Consider the following 16,781-nt stretch of genomic DNA (forward strand, 5'->3'; position numbering starts at 1 on the left):
GACGTATTACGGTTGTTTTTCTTTTTTGTTTTTTTGTCCCAAGAGCATGTCAAGCACTGTGGCCGGGACCGTGGAAACATGTCAGTCCACTCGTTTGGCTGGAAAAAGGTTCAGGTCTCCGACGCCTTTCACGGCTCATATACATCATATTTCGCGACGTAAAGCAGAGATTTGATTTTTTTCATCGAACTACACTGCGCGCTTCTATTGTCGTCCTATGCGAACACACTACTTTCTGGTCGCGGATGCGAGCCGTCAGGGTAGGCTCTCTGTAGATTTCGCAGCGTTGCCTGGGAATATATGAAACAGAATACAGAGCCGACAGCGTCTCCAAAGCTTGGGATCGCAGCACTTCCACGTGCGGCCGCCAAGAAAGGCGTTACCCTCGAGATCGCATCTTTTCTTTTTTTTCGCCTCTATCCGACCCGCAGCTGCTTTCCTTTCGGGCGTTCGGCGTCCGCTCGCACTGGCTGTCTCTGCGCGAGCGTCGCCTGCGTTAGATTGATCATGACGGATGAGCGTTGCCATGCTTCGGCTTGCGGCATTCGATTGCTTCTTTTTGTTCCTATCTGTCCGCCTTCCTTTTAAGTAGGAGAACGTTACCGTAGTTCGAAAAAAGGTAGGCTTAGACGAACGCTGCCAGGGTCTCCCGACAGCGGCTCAGGCCTTCTAGAGGCCCTGGGAATGGTAAGCGGAACATGAACTAAAGCGGAAATAATGAACTTCCTTGGGTTAACCGGGATATGTTGCACTTCTCGCGCCGTGTCGGTAGACTACGAAAATGAAAGCGTTCTGAATGTTGCGTTTCGCGTTCCTTTTGAAAAAGCGAAAGAGGAACTTGGTACTCGTACCAAAAATGCTAAATGCTGCCGGTACGGCTGTAGTTAGCGTCAGCATAGTCGTAAATTAACCACATCATCCTATGTCCCTGTAAAGGGTGCACCGCCGTAGTTAAAGGCTTGCTGAGGCAAAGCCACTGTACTGGACACTTGTTTGCGTGTGTTTTCATTTTTTTTCTACAGTGACGCTATTTACGGCATTTTTTTGTGTGTGCGAGCCACAACTACCATCACCAGCAATGTCTCGTGTCATTGCTCGCGTGTTCGTCGTCTTCTTCCATAGCTAGCTCCTTGGCCCCCCTCGATGTAATTGCGCGAATGTGCTCGCGCCGATGCTCACGCGTTCGTCGTCGTTGTCTTTTTACGGAGTAGGTTTCGTTGCCACTCAACATGCCAGCGTCCCCATACTGCCCCTCGCGCTTGTGCCACTACTCGCGCCTTCGTCGTCGTCTTCTTCCACAGCTGGCGCCCATTGCGCTCATCATCCTAGCGTTCCCATGCTCTTTGTCCCTCTGTGAAGGCGCGGACGGCACTACGCCACTGCGAATCGGTGCGGTAATTTCGATCTCAAATTCTTTGCCTCGGTATATCGCGAAATGGAAACACGAATGTACATAACGAATGTATGCAACAAATGTATAACACAAATGAACACGGATGTACAAGAATAAACGTGTGTGCGTACCTTTCGTAATGATGACCACCGATCATGGCAATGAATGTGTTCGTATCTTTGTTCAAAATTCCGCGTCACCTCATTGTCGTGTGTTACACAGCTTCGGTAGTCATCCACCTTCACAGAGTGGAATGGCTCATGATTTTCAGTTAGTAAGCGAGTGTTTACAATCAGTTTTAACGGCCAATTAATCTACTATCCTTGCCTATTATGGTTGTCTGCTAGTTTGCTATTGCCATCGATGCTTCGCCTTATTCAAAGACGGTCTTCGTCAAATACGGTATGGCGGCTGAAGAGCAGTAAAATTTGTCACTAAGAATTCACAACTGAGAATTTTGCCGCGAACTAGACGCTTAGGGTCTTTACACACGTTTACCGCGTTCTACTAACTTAAGTATTTCATTGCTCTCGTTTGCTTCTTGTGATTACTAGTTCTGCAACAAAGTATGTCACAGCAGACAACGTTTGTACAGGCGTACTTGCCTTCGTCAGCACAGCAACTAGTTCTATTAGGAACGCGTTTATGTACACGTAGCTCACTCTTGCGCACCCTCAGTGGGGGAGGAGGAGGAGACTATGCAGGGGTGCAGAGTAAAGTGAGGAAAATTATAGTCATAAACAAACGGGGGTGGGGGCGAAGCCTAAAACTAAAAGAAAGAACATATCAAACGAGTATGAAGAGGCAAGAATTAAATTAAACAAAAAACCAACGGGCAGCACAATTGGACCACTCACAGCTTACAACTTATAACTTTTAAACACAAACAAACACTTACAGGCACTGCATTCAAGGTAACCAAATAAAAGACATACGCCAACTACGAAGTTTTTTCTCATTGTTTCCTCCATATTAAAGTTGGCCGAAGTCTTATTAATATATAAATGAAATCTTACGTGCAGCACCAGGAAAACTAAGCGGAATGTCTTTAATGACAGCTATGGAGCTGTTTTGATCGTTTGGCTTCTTTACCCCATGGTGTTGATCATGGTATTTCCAATGTCTTTCTCTATGGTATTTCGTCTGAATGATCAACCTCCCTTCCTGCTTGCCATGAATTCGTTAAAATACTTGCGAAGAAGCAGCCGCGCTTTGCTACCCGAGAAAGCGTTTTGTATGCTTTGAGAAGTATGCTGTGGGTGGCGCTTCCCTTACCACCGACCTTACGCCTACGTGGGAGAAACCGGTACTTTGAGCGCCACTTCCTCAAGGACAATTTCGTAACCCGGTGCCGACTCCGCGACCGCCTCTCGTCATCAGCGGATCCGTGTCCCAAGCGATGACGCCTTTGTCTTTCACTATAGGCGCAGCGCCTTAACGACAGCGTCGCGACACGATAGCTGTCGCTAGGGAAGAATGAGCGTGAGCAGCCCGTACCACTGTTAACTACGCATGGTGGTACCGCACCGCTGTGCGGTACCGACCGCTTTGTTAAGCGGGAGATGGTGCGATTTTGCGTGCGATACGTCGTACCGCGCGTCGAAGTCCGCTCGCTGCATACAACGTTTTCGGAGACATGACACGAATGAACGTTATAAAAGTAGGCCAGAACTTAGCACCGCCAACTGTGCGACAACACGCCTATTTCGTGATCATTGTGCCATCTCGACAACTGCGCGCACGCACGTCACGGATGACCTTGCACCTTCAGAGTTATCAAAGTGACGTTTCTGTATCTCGTATCTCATACAAACTTGCGATTTCGTGCACACTGATTTCGAGCACGCACTGGCGTACGCCCGAAAGCGTAACTGTCAGGTCAAGACCACATGCGTGCTTTTCTCACGCCAAAGTCACTCTTTGAAACGGCTGGTGCGGGTGTCACGTGCCAATTTCTGGCAATTTAACAGCGGAGCTGTTTTTAGTCGAGCCTTAGCCGACCGGCATCCGGTGTCACGCAAGGGGGCAGGTTACAGAGCTCACCGCCAGAGCGCGCACCGAGGGTAGGACCGGGGCCTTGCCGGGATGCGTATTTACAATTTCCAGTAGGTACAGCGGGGCCTGGCACTTGTGGAGACGGCGGACGTCTGCGCGCATGCGCAAGTAAGAGCGGGTGCGAGAGACGAAATGTGGGGACTTTCGCTCCTTGAATATATGACTCTGCCTAGGCACTCTGCCTAGTGGTGATCCAACTGACTGCCATTTTTTGATAAAAGGGACAAAGATATTGACATTCGCAGAGTAGAATTTCGGGCCAGTTGGTGATGCACACGGAACTGCGGTGAAACTCAGTAGACGGGACCAAAGGAAGGCGAGATATTCACGCCAGGGTTGCCACCCGTCTTTGCGCTTGCTGCTGCGTAATTTTTTTTTTTAAAACTGTCTCCGCCAAATGCGTTTTACTGACGGCTGACAAGCGGTGGGATTCGCCACAGCCAATTGAGAAGTGACAAAGTAGCGATTGACAATAGACGTCCGGGGTCTTTGTCCCCGTTTACTGTCTTCTCCCTATTGAAGTATTTCAGCGCAATGTTCTGTTTCTTGTGATTAGCACTTGTACGGTCAAAGAATGTCGCCGAAGCCAACCTTTTGACAAGGACCCCCGCCTTCATCAGCGCATCAACTGGTTTCCTTAGCAACGCGTTTATGTACGCGTAGCGCACTTTCCGTCGCCTTCAATGTGGCACGATATGCCGGATCGCAGAGTAAAGCAAGGAAAGTGAGTTTCGAAAAAAAAAAGGGGGGGGGGGGGTGACGCTTAAGAAAGACATATGTAGTGAGGAATGAAAGAATTACGCTTACAACAGCAAAAAATCAGCTTGTAACACAAATAAACATTGGCAACTTGTACCTTACAAAATTTAAAGACAAACAAACACTTACAGTGACCGCATCCAAGATTATCAAATAAAAGGCATACGCCACCTACGAAGTATTTTTTTTATGGTTTCCCACATGTTACGTGAAGTCTTACAAAATATATAAAGGAAATTTCCGGTGCAATAACTGGAAAACTAAGCGGAATGTGTGCAATGCCAGCTGTGGAGCTGTTTCGACCATGCCGCTCTATTGACACGCGGTTATACCTACACTCCATGAGTGTGTTTACGAAGAAGCAACCCCTGTTCGGGCTTGCCGTTAATACGTTGGAGTATTTGTGCAGAACCGACCCCGCTCGCTCACCAAGGAAACGTTTTGTATGCTTTCAGAGGATATTTGTGGTGGCACTACGTGGCGGTATGCTACTGGCGGCGTACCCTTTGCCCCAGAGCGTACGAGTACGCCGGAGCCAACCGGCACTTCCAGCGGCAGTTCCTCAAGGAACTTGTTCGTAAGCCCGTGCAGCCTCCACGACCGCCTGTGGTCACCAGCGGAGCAGTGCCTCAAACAACGGCATCTGCGCTATTTACGAAAGGAGTAATGCCTCAAACGACAGCGTCGCAAAACGCTATAGCTGTCGCGCGAGAACCATGCGAAGACGCTGTCCTTACCGCCGGTAACATGGCACGGTGGTATACCGCACTAGTGTGCGGTTTTTACCACTGTGTTAAGCGGGAGACACGAGGTGCGATTTTGCGTGCGACCCCTGGTATGGACTGTGGGGTTCCGACTTGCTGCATTCGACGATTTGTGACAGACGACACGAACGAACGTTATAAAAGTAGGCCAGAACTTGGCACCGCTAGCTATGCGACAACGTGCCTATAATGTGTGGATTGCGACATTTGGACCACTGCGTCCACCCGCGGTACGGGGGAACTTGCACACACAGAGTTATCAAAGTGACGCTTCTGTAGCTCGTACATCTTGCAAACTTGTAATTTCGTTCGCGCATTCGCGTACGCCCATTGGTGTAACCATCTAGTCACGACAGCATGCATTATTCTTTCGCGACAATGTTGCTCTTTGAAACATCTCGTGCCGGCTTCACCTGCCAGCTTCTGGCATTCTCTTTTACCTCGTGACAGACTTCGCTTTGAGACGCGGCGTTATACTGTACTGTCTTCTAGATCGGCCCATAGTAATTCGAAAGGATTATATGTCCCACAAGGCAGAAAAGCCGGCGTTGTTGTCCGCTACGAGTGGTAACAAAGATCCGCGCACTGTATGTTGGAACGAGTGAGCGTAAGGTTACTTAAGGTAGAGAAATGTGACTGAAGTTAAAGCAAAGTGAAGAAAGGCGAGTTAAAGTGGTCTAAATAGGTTAAAGTGGATTAAGTTTCGTACAGATTGAGAAAAAGGTGTTTTTAATGCTGACAAATGGGGATTAAGGTGGATTAAAGTAGAGTTAAGGTTACGTCCATATCGTGGGCGTAACCACTTATTTCAGAAGTCATAATGCTTTCGCATTCAAATCACGTGAGGCTCCCTAAGTAACTGTCCTATTTTTTTTTCGCCCTCCGCAGTTGCGTAGCAGAGCTATGGCGTTGTGCTCGTGAGGTCCATGTCACAAGTTCAATCCAGGCCATGGCGGTCGCATTTCGATGGCGGTTAAATGCAGATCGTTCGTGCACTTTCATTTAGGTGCACGCTATGGAATGCCAGAAGGTCAAAATTAATTCAGAGACTACTATTGCGCCATGCACACCTTCTAATCAGATCATGGTCTTGGCACGTACAGCCCCAGGATTTTATTGTTAATCCCATGTTTCTCAACAGACAGATGCGTACAAAGTAGGTGAGGCCCACTTATAGGGCTGTTGCGCTATTAACAATAAATAAAAGGGGGTGGGCGGGGGGTGCTTGGAGGGGGGCGTCATCTAGAGAAGCCACAAGATGTTGTCCCTTATCCACACTTGAGTCACTGAACTTCGACTAGCTCATTATTAGATAGCTTTACGATAGCGTTTGCTGTACCAAATGTAATCACGTAACGCAAGCAAAGAAATCCCGTATCCCTCTATGCGCATGCTCCGCACGTTACTGGATTGGTGACGGAGCGATCGTACCAAATCGAGCGGTGATTGCGGCGTCAGTAGTCCTAACGAGAAGCGTCGGCATAAGACCGACATGATCGCTAGTGAGCTGCCTTGGGTTGGATATATTTGTCTTATAACATCTTCCTTTGGTTATGCGTTCCTTCAGGTTAAACTAGTGTCGAAGAGGCGCGCATCACAGCGTCTTCTAGAGGCGCTTGCGTTTAACGGACGTGAGGTGACAAATGCTATTATGAAACTGTCTATGATTGCCGCTCTGTTGACTCAGTGTCGTCTCAAAGCCGACATGTTGCTTGTGCTGTGAAAGTGATCCGAATGCACCCACTTGTGTAAAACAATTACCAGTTGCATTCATAACTCAGGTCCGCAGCTTAATGCGTGGTGTTTTCTGATTGATGGATTGATCGACTGAGGTGAAGTCGAACGTATTGTCAACTGTTGCGTCTCCGCCTCTTCCACAAACGAACAAATTTTTGTAGGCAGTTTCGCCCTAAATCTAAGTGCTGAAAGCGACAGAAAGGTTTAGCGCAGCGCTGGAGCTACCATCACAGTGTCACAACAATACGCGTGTACGCGACAACAGGCAGCCGCTGTTGTACTGCGGGAACTTTCCCGCAGCTGGGTACTGCGCAGCGTACTGCAGCGTTCCCGCAGTGTACTGCTGGGTACTGCGGGAACTTTCGTTGGTCTTACGAAGCTCACAGCTTGTTTCTCCACTGTTCTTAGTGAACAAAAGAAAGCATCATGTTGATATAAATTGGAAACATTAGGGGCACGGTATGTGTAATGGGCAGACAACGTCCCACGTAGGTGGGTTAAATGCGCCTTTTTTACAATATATTATGTATGGAAGTGGACTGGAGCGTTATCAGTGTCTGCTACCAGCGGCGTAACACTTCTGTCGCTGCCCTGGTGTAAGCACAACTAGAACTGTACAATTACAATAACAAATTTTGTGAACAGAGGGGGAACGCTACGTCAAGTTTGTGTACCTTGGTAAATGCGTACTGATGAGATACAGGTGTTGGAAAAAACGTTTTACAGATACATTAAAGAACATCCTAAGCAAGCGTTACAAAGTGTCTCACTGCTCTTATCAGCAACGTTTCCGAACTTTTCAAGAGCACTTTGCATTTAGAAGGAAGGGGTGCAGCATCAGTGTAAAGTGTTGCGAATGTTTAACGTTTCTGGCCTACTAGAAGCGTTACGAACGTTTATTGAACGCTCGTCATTTTTTTGTTGTTGTTATTCGGGGGACCTTTCTTGTGCGATACGTATATTGGTTTCACCTGGTGTCTTGAGTGAACTAAACGAGGCAGTTTCTTTAGGTTCGGTAAAAGTAAGGACGATATAATGTTTGGTGCTTAGGGGAAGTTCGAAGTGGGTGGGCATATGAGGCTGTGGTAATAAATTACGTGTGTTTGCGCTCTAGAGTGTTTTAAGTTTGTTTAACGAACGGGCCTAATTTAACCCGTTGCTCTGGTATAACACCAAAGGCCATTATGCTCAACATTAGTTCGACTTCACCCAGACATCTACTAGCCGCCTGGTTAGCTCAGATGGTTGAGCGGCTACACTGGAAATGCGGTCGTCCCGGGTTCGAGGCCCGGGCCGGGACAAATTTTTCTCGAACTGCAAGGTTTTTCTTTCGAGGAACTAGAGTGGGTTTCCTTTGTAGCAATTGCTATGATTGGGGTGGATGTATCATTTCATCTTCATTACTTACTTCTCTCCAACTTGCGGGTTTCCGCAGAAGAGTGGCTGGAGGGGTTATGCCGGTGCGCAGAGTAAGGTAAGGAAATTGCATGGGGGTCGAAAAAAAATTGGAGTAAGGCCGCGGAGGTAAACAAAAAAAAACAATTGTAGCCAGAAAGGAAGGAATGTTTTGATATAAAGCCTTTGCGCCAATAAATTCCATCCATCATCAAGCTATGTAAAAAAAAAAAAGCAGCGTGTAACACAAACGCTTGGAACTTGGAAATTACAACCTTTAAACACAAACGAACACTTAACTTGACGGCGTTCAAGAAAATCAAATAAGAGGCATGTGCTGCCTATGCAGATATTTAGCAGAGTTTTCTAAATATTAAGGTTACGCGAATTGTTTTTGATATATTAATGAAACTTCAGGTGCTAGGCCAGGAAACCTAGGCGGAACGTGTATAATCACAGCTGTGCAGTTCTTTGAAGCATCTGGCTCCATTAGCAGTACAGTGCCGCGACTGTCAAAGAGTAAGTTCACGTATTTATGAGAAACCCAACCCCTCTTACTGCTTGCTATGAATACGTTAAATTGTTTTGGGAGAAACTAACACCGCACCCACGTCACGGGTGACCTTGCACAATCAGAGTTATCGAAGTCACTTTTTTTATTCCTCAAATCTCTTGGAAACCTGCGATTTCGTGGACCCACACGCACAGGCCCAAAGCTGTAGCCGCCATGTCACGACCGCACGCACGCTTCTTTCGCCCCAGTGTCGCTCTTTGAAACATCTGGCGCGGGCTTCACCTGCCAGGTTCTGGCCTTCTCAATTACCTCGTGACAGATCGCGCTTTGAGACGCGGCGTTACACTGGACTGTCATTAAGATGGGCCCATATTAATTCTGAAAGATTACATGTCCCACGAGGCAGAAAATCCCGCAACGAGTGGTAACAAAGATCATCATCAGCGCCTTGTAAGTTGGAACAAGTCCGTGTAATGTAACTTAACGTGGAGTAAAGTGAATGAGAGTGAAGTGGATTAAAGTAGATTAAGATTGGTAAAAATTTGAGCAATGTGGATGAAGATGGATTAACGTCGATTAAAGTAGGTGAAGATTAGGCTGAGGTGGACTAATGTTTATTAATGTTAAGTTGTGGAGGACACTTGATGATCTATGACGTCACGTGTCATGCACGTAACCAGTGAGGTAATTCATAACGCTTTCTCATTCAAATCACGTAAGAATATTTAAGTGACTGTTTTTTGGTGTTTGTGTTGCCCGCGGCAGTAGCGTAGTAGAGCTCTGGAGTAGCGCTGCTGAAGTTCAGTTCATAGGTTTAATCCAGAACACGGCGGTCGCATATCGATGGCGGCGAAATGCAAAAGTGTTCGTATATATTAATTGGTGCACGTTAAAGAACTCGAAGAGGTCAAAATTAATTCGGAATCTCTTCCACTGCGGCCGGCACGCCTTCTGTTCAAATCAGGGTTCTGACACCTGCAGCCCCAGAATTTTTTTTATTATGGTTTTCGACTGACAGGTGCCTAAAGCGTGGATGACGTCCACCTATACGTCCATTGCCCTATTAACAAACAAAAGGGGGGGGGGGGCGGGAGGGGTGCGTCATCTACAGAAGTCAAAAGATCCTTCCCCTGATCAACACTTGAGTCACTACACTGGGAAAAGCCCGTTATTAGACAGCTTTACCATAGCGTTTGCGGCACCAAATGTCAACGTGTCATGCACGTAAAGAGATCGCGTTGTCCTCTTTGCGCATGCCCCGTACTCTATTTGGTTTCCATGGTTTACGTGCAATACGTGAACGTGCGTTATGTTAACGAGGATTGCAATGTGGGCTTGTTGGTAATGCATCTTCAAGGGTTGTACGGTAGCACGATCAAAAGACGGGACAAGAGAAGACACAGAGGGCACCCACAGCGCTAACTTCCAACAATGTTTATTATCAAAAACCAGGTCGTACTTATACACTAAGCCAACATGAGTCACACCCACGTGAACAATCAGAGCGAAACATATTTGTAAGTGATATTTTAAGCTATGCGCAAAAATTTCGGTTCTTCTTCAGAGAGAGCCAATGACGGTTTGCTGATACGCGAATCCCCTAGGGCATCCATCTGCTCGGCGTCTATTATAAGTTTAGCGAGTTCGCACTTATTTCTACCAGTAATCGTTGTTGATTCGAAGAGAGGGGAGCACTTATGTTGCTTACAATGAAGAGAGAGAAACCCACCTGATACAAGTTTGCCGACTTTATTTTTGTGCTCGCGCAGTCTTATGCATCTGCCCGACTGTCCGGCGTAATACTTCCCACGCGATTGAGGTATACTTTATATAATCGATGTCTTAGAATCTCTAAGCTTCTTTTTGTGTTAAACTTGGCAGCTAGGAGCACTTTCTTTCATTTCTGGTCTTGTTTTCTAGCACAGGCTGATTAGTTTGTTAGGTGCAGAAAAAAACCACATCAGTGTTACCTCGGCGGGCAATTTTCTTTAGGTTGTGCGACAACCGGTGGATATAAGGTATAACTGTTCGTCTTTTTTTCTCTCGGTTACTGTTTCCTTCCGCACGTTCAGAAGTCCCTGATTGCTGCACTTGCCTAAGTATTCCATCTGCAACTGATGCCAGACCATGTTTGGGATAACCTGCTTCATGTAGCCGCATGGCCTGTTGTGTGAATGCTTTGTCAGTGCAGTGATGGCATGATTTAGTGAGTGTGTTAGTGAAACACATTTTCGCAATTCCTCTTTTTACCAGTTTAAAATGTGCTGAATGATATGACAACAACGGTTTATTAGCCCTGGGGCTGTAACACCAGCAAGTTAAATCATCACCGAAGGCAAATTTAACATCAAGAAACTTGATTTTTTGTTCTATGGGAACTTCGCACGTAACTTCCAGCGGACAAATGCACTCGGGAATAATATTACTAACAGATGAACACTCTATGTCAAAGCTGTCTAGTTTAACATTGACAAACACTAAAAAAATCATCAACTAATCTAAATATTTTAACAACTTTTGTATCACTGACTCGTGAGCACAGGTCTCTGTCTAGCTTAGCTAAGTACAGGTTGCTTAAAACAGGCGCTAAGCAGGATCCTTTACAGACCCCATGTTTTTGAAGGTACGGAATGTCATTTCTTTTCACAATTGTTGACTTCATGTACGAGTCTAAAAGTTCGAAAAAATATTCAATGGCTGTGCGCACTTTCGTACTAAATCTTACAGCCCCAAATTTATCTATACATTATTGAACACAACTTAAGAATTCATTTTGCGGCAAAGAATAATGCGTGTCTTTCACATCTGCTGAGAAGGCCTTTAGTCCCGCGTTACAGTTGGCCTCTACAAAGCCTAAAACTGCCTCCTAATTTTTCGTGATGAATGGATCTTTACCTTCGAGTAGGTTAAGTTTGTCTAATAAATAGACTGCAATGAATTTCTGCCATGTGCCTTTTTCCGATACTATTACCCAGAACGGGACACCTTGTTTGTGCGTTCTAGCGCTAAAAAATACATCCAGACTGTCATTCTTGCTTTGTCCTATGCTTTCAATACTTTACCTAGGTTCATGTCCCGGCACATCGCAACAGCTTTGCTCTTAACTTTCGCCAGTGAACTTTCCATGTGTTCATTGAACACGCCTGTTACTGCTTCATTAGCTTTTTTTTTGTTGTTGTTGTAGCCACCACGTGAAAATATTGCAAAACCTCCTTTTTCGTCAACAGGTAGGACAGACAGTGCATTTTCAACTAAGTAGGAAACAACGTGTTTCACTCGTAACTTCGAATTTTGAAGCTTTCATTTGTTCGGGACATCCACGGCTTCAGTGTTGATCCTCACGCCTTCGTCTTCCGGTGCACGTCTGGAGATCTGCCGCACGAGAGAGAGTAACTCCGGTTTTGTACTCTTAGCTTCCATGGCGAACTTAGGTCCACGCTCCAAGACTTGACGCTCCTTTTTCTGGCAGGGCAAGGCCTTCGGGAATGTGGACCTTGCTACTTGTGTGGCTCGATGGGAGGTGCCACTCCTTGGAAACTTCTGCCCGGAGCTGCCTCAGTTGATGTGGCCAAAGGCATTCCCTGACTTGATGTGTCAGAGCCGAGTACCTGTGGACTTGGTTATTCGCCGCACTTGGCTCGTAGGTACAGCACACTTGTGTGTGTGTAGCGCTGTGTGTGTCCCTGTGTGTCTTTCTTCTCCTGTCCTTTAATCGCATGTCCGTACACCCCCTGAAGGTGCATAATGTGGTAAGTTTACCCCACCTAATGTTTACGTGCACCGAAAGAGAGCGTTGTGGTACATGGCGGCCCCAACGGGCCCTACTTCCGCGTGAATTCTCGCGATGGCAACGCCAGTGGCTCTTTCGTAGCACAGTGGCAGTGCACTTCGATCCATGACGTCGCGCTAGCTTGCCGATTTAACGGAAATGCTCCCCAGTCGACAGCGGTGATATTGAAGTCACCACTTTAAGACTACGCTCGCCATCAAGGATTGCCAGTAACTGTTTAAATGAGTTCACGCTTCCTCTGTGCTCACCTGAATTGTTTCATATCAACCCTTAGCGCGTCCAACTCCTGAGGTCGTTCGGCGATTCCAGCGTCCATAGGCCTAACAAGACGCGTTGGCATAGAAACCACACGATGGTCGCTAGTAGGTTGTCTTGGCGTGGATATGCTTGCCTCAAAGCACTAGACGGCGCACTCGCATGTAACGTCTTCCTTAGATTATGCGCTCCCTCACTTTGAACTAAAGGTATTGAAAGGACGCGAAACCATAATGTTCTGTAATGACGCTTGCGTTTATCGATTTGTAAAGTAAGAAACGCCGTTATACAACTGTTCAGTATTTCAATACTGTTCACTCAGTGTCATGTGTCAAAGCCCACAAGTTCTTTAGGCGTTGCGAAATCAAGAAAGGGGCTGACAGATGGAATAGCACACTGTGGTATAAAGTTTGTAAACAGGGATAAGATGCCTCAGAAAGGCTGGCCAACGTTTCGATAGGAGGACCTATCTTCGTCAAAGGCGGCCTCGTCATCCTCGGCATGTTAGTGTTAAAGGGTTAGTGCAGTGACGTCAAGTGCGGCTGTTGTCGCTGGCGGCTGGTTTTAAAGGGAGAGACGTCAGAGGAAACGAGCGCTGTCGTCGGACGTCTGTGAGCTTCGTTCCCATGACTAGGGGACAAGAGTGGGAGAGTGGGAACGCTGGGAGAAAAGAAAAAGGAAAGGAAGGGTAAAGAAAAGAAAAAAAAGGGGGGAAGCCAGGGCGACAACAAGACAGAAAAAAAAAGAGAGAGAAAGAACAAGAAAGAGAAATAAATTTTAAGAAAGACGGAGGCCTGGGAGCGCTTTGGGGAGGTGAGAGGTTAGGAAGCATTCAGGGGTATCGTTGGCGCCATGTTCTTGTGGAATTAGAAGAGCCGCTCAGGCGGTCAGTGCGCGAGTAACACAAAAGAAAAAAAAAGAAAAAAAAATAATGAGTTGAAAGAGCGACTTCAGTAGCATAGCAGCAATACGTCGAGTAATTTTGAAGTAGTTAAGATGGCGACGAGGAGGCTGCGGTGCAATGTATGGTGTGACTGAAAGCCAGCGGCATGGTCTTTCGAGGGGCACTGCCCCAGTCGCTCAACGTAGGTGTCGTTACGGCGGCATCCAGAAATGGCGATACCCTGGGTTGAGGCGCCGAAAAAGGCATATTAACGCGATAGCGTTAAGGAGCTCGTGTCGCAGAAAAGCCGGTGTCGTCGGCGTCGGTGTCGGCGTCCGCGGCGTTGGCCGTGAGCGATAAATCATGGCAGGCACTTCATAAATAAAAAGCAACTTCCAAGATGGGCTGGGTGGGAATCGAACCAGGGTCTCCGGAGTGTGAGACGGAGACGTTACCACTGAGCCATGAGTTCGATGCTTCAAAGCGGTACAAAAACGCCTCTAGTGAACGCGGTGTTGCCTTAGAAACGAGCTGTATCTAAGGCTCAGGCGTGCGTCGCTTGCTCAGGCGCACATTTCGTTGTCGCGCCGAACGCTGCGTTGCTCGACGCTCACCGCGTCCGATGCGGGGCGCGTAGTCGCTGCGCCGTAGCCCATTGTCTTACACCCCTTGGCGGGTCGACGGGAACACTGTCGCGTTACACTCTTGAAGGCGAAGCTTAAGCGTCCTCCAATTTTTTGACTTCGGAATGTGTTGGTGGCGTTGTTTCAAAAATATATAAAGAAAGGAAGGGAAAAAGGCAGGGGGGGACCAAAACCGGAATAACAAACAGGAGGGTGACGTGCGCAGAAGCGGGCGGAGGCAAGAGTACATGGGAGAAGGAGGTCGTACAGTTGATGTCGACGTAAAAACCTGAAAGAGTATATTAAATTGGGCAGTAGGCAGGAAAAAAATGTCGAAATGGAAGAGTAGGTGAGGTTAAGAATTAAGGTTAGTTGGTGACATAATGTGTTTTGTGCTTTGGTTGATGGTATGAGAAATTCAGATTTAAGTTACCGCTTTTAAAGATTCTAAGTTGCCGCGTGCCAAATTAATTCCCGTCGGGTGTAGGCAACTAAACTTGTGTATGAGGTATGATTCTGTATATTTCCTTTCGCGAGGGGAACGGAAATTTGTTTGTAATATATAGAGCCTTCCTTTGTCAAATATATGACCATGTTAATTAAAGTGGCTGACTACTGCTTTAGGAAAATTGTGTTTTGTGTCCGCGCAGTGACCGTTGAGTCTTGTGTGAATTTGTCGTCCAGTCTCACCAATGTATTGTTTGCTACAGGCGGCGCATTCTAGACAGTAGACTACGTTGCTTGATGTGCAGATGAAAGCCGAAGGTACCTCGTGTGCGTAAGTCGACGCTGCACTTTTTACTGCAGTAGTAGATTGAATATGTTTGCATGTAGAACACCTGGGGCGGCCACGGGGACTGGGTCCCAACTTCCTCTTTGTCTTTAGTTTGCCGTGCACAGGAACATCTTTAAAATTAGTGTTGCGTCGGTAGGCTACTCTGGGAGCGTCGGGAAAAATGTTAAGTTTCTGGCTGTTGGTGAGAATCGGGTAATATTTACTGAGGATGTTATTCACGTTTGGGTGTGCGTTTGAGAATTTAGTAGTAAGAAGAGGCGTTGTTGTTCTTGTGATCCTCGGGCGGGGCTTGAGGATCTCGACTCGTTCAAGTTTGGTTGCAGCGGTGTAGGCTGTTTAAAGGTCACTGTCTGGGTGGTTCCTGTTTGATGTGGTTTCTTTAAGGTGATCGAGTCTATCTATGTATTCTTTGATTTCAACGCAAATGCGACGTAGTCGTGTGGCTTGACCTTTAACGATGCCTTGTTTGCAAAGTCTGGGATGGTGGCTGGTATATTCTATGTACTGTTGTTTGTCGAAAGGTTTCCTATACAGCGTTGTCTTTAGCTCCCCATTGTCAATGTATATTGTTGTGTCCAGAAAGTTTATGCGCTCAGTTGAGGATACTGATGTGAATTTTATTGTTGGGTGAAAAGAGTTTAGAAATGCTACATATTTATCTAGACTGTCTTGACCATGTCCCCATATTATGAGTATGTCGTCTATGTATCCTAGGTATGTGTGGGGCTTGGCAGTGCAGCACGATAGGAAATCTGTTTCTAGAAGCCCCATAAATATGTTCGCGTAGGTTGGTGCAAAAGGCGTACCCATGCTTGTACCATGTATCTGTAGGTATTAACTCTCCTCAAATTGGAACTAGTTATGTGTTAGAACTAATTCAAGGAGAGACAAGTAGACTACAGTAGAGTGTTGCGTATTGTGTTTAGACAGCGTTTGTTTTATCAAAGATTGTCATCAGGGATTGGAATGTTGGTGTACAGCGCCATGACGTCTAGTGTTGCGAGAATTGTGTTGTCGGGTAGTATGCCTTTAGTATTATTGTCCTCTATAATTCTCAGCAGGTGGGGCGTATCTTGTACAAATGACGGAAGTGCTTTTGGCAAGTCAGCAAGGTAGTGGTTAAGGAATGTGGAGATGCTCTATGTCGAGGTGTTGTTTGATACTGTCGGATGGCCTGGGATAATAGCAGTGTATAGTTCAGCGGATGGAATTTTATGAATTTTTGGAAGGAGGTAAAAACGGAGAAGGTCCGATCCGTAGCATTTTATGAGCCGAAGCATTAAAAGCGATAGCAGGGTTTAGCGTTGCGCTCGAGCTAACATCACAGCGTCACAGGAATACGCGCACGCGACAAGACACGATGTGACACTTGAGACAGCTGATGCTGCACAACGGGAACTGCCACCCCCTTGACAGAATGTATGCGTGTATATAGCAATATAGGCGCGACCAGGACCGTTGGCAGTGACGCTAACGGCGTCGCGCGAGATTAGACGGACTGAAAACCTTCGGCGTTTGTTAAGCGCCTGGTGAAGGAGATTAGACAGGTTCAGTTTAATGCTTACTGTCCCAGGCCAGCGTGTGCACTATGGTGTCGTCTGCACAGAGCTGCTCGTCAACAACTCTTTGTGTCGCACACAATAGGCGCATTTGGCAGAAGTCGGGCGGGGCAAGGTATGGCATCCCCCCCCCCCCTACACAATTTTGAAAGCGGGCGCTTTTGTCTGCACGTTGGAAAATCCAACAGCTAATACTGAATTTTCTTTGTCAGTGCATTAGGGGGGTAACTAAATTTTTCTTCGTATCACGCATCCTCC

Source organism: Dermacentor variabilis, chromosome 9, assembly GCF_050947875.1.
Source record: "Dermacentor variabilis isolate Ectoservices chromosome 9, ASM5094787v1, whole genome shotgun sequence".
NCBI lineage: Eukaryota > Metazoa > Arthropoda > Arachnida > Ixodida > Ixodidae > Dermacentor > Dermacentor variabilis.